The sequence below is a fragment of the Asparagus officinalis genome, chromosome 3, assembly GCF_001876935.1.
Source record: "Asparagus officinalis chromosome 3, Aspof.V1, whole genome shotgun sequence".
NCBI lineage: Eukaryota > Viridiplantae > Streptophyta > Magnoliopsida > Asparagales > Asparagaceae > Asparagus > Asparagus officinalis.
Genome location: NC_033796.1, coordinates 50,417,606 through 50,421,500, shown reverse-complemented (window position 1 = coordinate 50,421,500; position 3,895 = coordinate 50,417,606).

The window sequence follows — 3,895 nt, the reverse complement described above, 5'->3', positions numbered from 1 at the left end:
GCCCTACCCAGCAGTCGAGTTCCCCACTCGGGCAGACTCAGCGATTCAAGTGATCCCACCTACTTAGGCGGGTCCCCTAACATTGGCCGAGTTCCCCACTCGGGCAAACTCAGCGATTCAGGCATGCCCACCTACTCAGGCGGGTTCCCTTACATTAGCAGAGTTCCCTATCTAAGCGGACTCAACAATTCAAGCGAGCCCACTAAATTAGGCTGGCTTCGCTCTTCGAGTCATTTGTCCAAATTAGGTGAGTCGCCCAGATCAGGCAAGCTCCATGATTCAGGCGAGCTTCGCCCCCCAAATAGCCAGCATGCAGGTGAACCCCAACGGGACAGCCTGAGAACCAGCCCTAGCCAAAGAGATAAAAACAGAGCAATTTAAGTGAGCGGACCTTGCCTGAATGAGCTCGCCGCCAGTCGGGTTAAGCTGGCATGAATGATCAGTCGGCTCAAAATCACCAGCAGTCGGCTGAGCCTCGCCCGAACACTAGACTTCTCCTGTCGAGGCAAAGTCGCATGAAGTAGACACTTGGAAAATTTCCCGAGTGTTCCCATTTCGGCTCCCTTGAGTCTCCTCTATGTGACTACACATATGGTCCTTCCGACACTGGGGGTTTCCACCACCAACCCACAAGGGATCTCAAGGACCATCTGACTCGCAAACACACACTGTTCACGAAGCAAACCCTCAGTGCCATTACGAAAGGCTTATTCAGGCGGTATTTGTTGACTACCAATGCACCGAGGTGCCAAGGTCATCAGTGTTCGAGAGGCTCTCTCAACAGTCTCCTGGGCCAAGACCTCCTCATCGGAGACACAATCATCAGAACATGCAAGTTGTCGATGACCCAGAGCTTCCCAAACAGCCCATAGTGCAAGCAATGGCAGCGGAGAGGTATCAGTCTATGGTTTTACGAATACCCTCCCCCAGATCCTGAAATATGCCTCGTGGATTAATCATGCCCGCCCCCGCCCCCCCCGCGTTGAAGAGGGGGGGGTGTATAGCCAAAACGCACACTAGGCACGCGTCCCGCCCCCCCCACGTTGGTTTACTCCCGGCATCTGCCGCACCCCCCGTTTAGGAGTGGCTATCCCATTTGATTATGCCCATTTGTCGCCCATCCACGACAATGAGAATGAGGTGTGCTCAATAGCAGCAACATCTTAGACCTTGAGCTCAGCTTATGACAAGCACGCAAAGGTGCACATGGCAAAATCCTCGGAAGACTTGGCCAAAAAGTTTGAGGAGCAACATGCGACCATCAACTCTCTAAAAGAGCAGATGGCACAACTTCTGAACAATAAGAAGAAGAAGAAGAGAACTTTGCATAACCGACAAAGACATTTGAGGAATAGAGCGAGAGCTTACTCCTCCTCACACATTTGAAGAGGAGGATAATCATGGATCACGTTCGGATTATTCCCACAAATCTTCAGAAAGAATGTCCCGCTCCGGCAGCTCTCCGCGAGAAAAGAGGCTCGATGAATTCCAGAGTCAACTCGATGCCTTGAAACTCTAGAGGAACATGAGTGAGCTGGGGGTGGTCAGACCGTATACACCCGAATGGGACACGATCTCCTACCCGACAAAGTTCAAGCCGATGAGCATGGTCCAATTTGATGGCAAGAGATCTCCCTCGCAGCATATTTACTATTTCATGTCTCAGAAAGTATTTCTCATAGGGAATGACGCCATCCTCACCTAACTGTTCATCGACACCCTAAAGGGGTAGCCTTTGAATGGTTTCGCAAGTTAGAACCAGCCTCCATCAATTCATGGGCTAATGTAGAGAGGCTTTTCTTGGCCTATTTCTTCGATGACGATACAGAAGTATCGATGACCACCCTACTTGCCGACAAGCAAAAAAAGACGGCGTCGGTCAGTGATTTTGTGAAGAGATTCAGGAACTGGTCTCCTTGAACACCCTGGTTGAGATGTGTCACAACAACCTCTCGATCAACATTCTATTTAGAATCGACGTGGTAGAGACCCAGACCTGAAAGGAACTTGTTCGCTAAGGCGAGCAAGTTGAGAACATGATCAAGAGACTAGAAACCGAAGAGCCTCAGCCCAAGAGAAAAGCTCCGGAACCAAACACCTCTCGAAACCCTCGATCAAAGGGGAAGGAGATCATGGCTATGGAGTCCGCTCCAGCCCCCAAATCAACTCAATGCCCGAGGTCCAAGACCTTCGAGTAGTGCCCTCCGATGCAATACGACTTCAAGGAGGACCAAGTGGTGGCTACCTTCAACACTCTTCTCAAGAGCGTTAGGATCAAACTATCAGAAGTCATGAAACCTGAGGACGTGAACAAAACCGATGATCCAAGCTACTGTGTATACCACAGGTTCATTGGTCACCACACTTCCAAATACTACATCCTCAAGGACAAGTTGCAAGCTCTTTACGATGCAAGAGTCCTAAAGAAGGAGAAGGTGCAGAAGATAGTGACTACAAACATGGTCACCCTTAAATTCGAAATGGGTCTCCCCGAGGTTCATACACTGGCAAGAGTTGTACCCATTCCCAAGGCAGAAATGAAGATTGTCAATGACGACCCTCACAATCAACGAGGTAAAGGTTTGGTGCCACAAAATTTGCCGTCAGGACAGGTGATGTGGGTTCATTCAGACCTCCTCGACAACGAGCAATGGACTTCCAACAAGTCCAAGGGTAAGTCTAAACTGTGTAATGTCATTTCAGCAATTTTGGAGATAATAGAGTGGAAGTAGTAACCCTCATCGATTCCGACGAAGAGGTAGACGCATTGATCACCCGAGCAGGGAAGGACTTTGCCAAGAACTACCCTCCGACGACAGAGAGTCCAGCAAGGCTACCAGTGGGACTACCATCGACAGTTCAGCCAAGTCCTGACAAGCTGAGTTCAAGTGGTCAACCCTTCCAGTTCGACCTACTCGCGCAGTTGAAAATATTTTAGCTAGGATCACCTAGTATGAGCTCCTACAGTTGTCCAGGACGACCCGCGAAGCCCTACGAGAGGCGCTGGCTAATTCAGAAGCTTTTGTCATACATTTCTTGCCCACCCCCGAAGAAGAGGCAGAAATGAGATGTCCACAGTGCTGCCAGGCATCCAAACAGCAGATCCCCTGCATCACTATCACCCCGGAGGATATGCTCATAAAAAGCACATCTCACGACCGACCATTGTACTTCACAAGATACGTTGGCTCCTCTCGAGTAGACAGAATTCAGGTGGACCCAGGGTCTGCACTGAGCATTGTCCCCCTGATGCTCATCAAGCATTTAGAGGCGTGTCAGAAGTTGTTGTCTTCAACAAACACCACCATCTTTGGCTTCAATGCCACCGGAACCCGCCCGCTTGGGAAGATTCACCTCAAATGCCGACTAGGTGACATGAAAACTGAGGTGAACTGCTATGTCATCGACGCAGAACCCTCATACAACATGTTATTGGGCCGACCATGGATCTATAGCAATAGGATAGTCCCATCCACTTACATCAATGCTTGAAATATGTGGACGACAATGACCAAGTGAAGATGGTGGTTGCGGATAAGCAGCCCTTTAAAGGGGTTTAAAACTACTTTACCGACTACCTGCTCTACCAGGACTCTGAACCGAAAAACAAACCACCGGTCAAGGATGATGGCAGTGACAATGAGGCCGATAGTGAGTCTGAGTATGACAAGGGTCTTGTCTTAAACGAACTTGAGCCTATTGTAATCATCTACGAAGGCCTTGCTGTAACCAACACTGACAATGCGGACGGATTTATCCTGAATGAGGATCCTAATCTTGCTTACTTGTCGTCTGGTGTAGGATCTGTTGAGGATGAGTTCAGCAGCTTGATCTCAGGATTGTACTCCGATTGTTCTTTACATTTGCCTGTGTACTCATCATTTGTCATGAACAA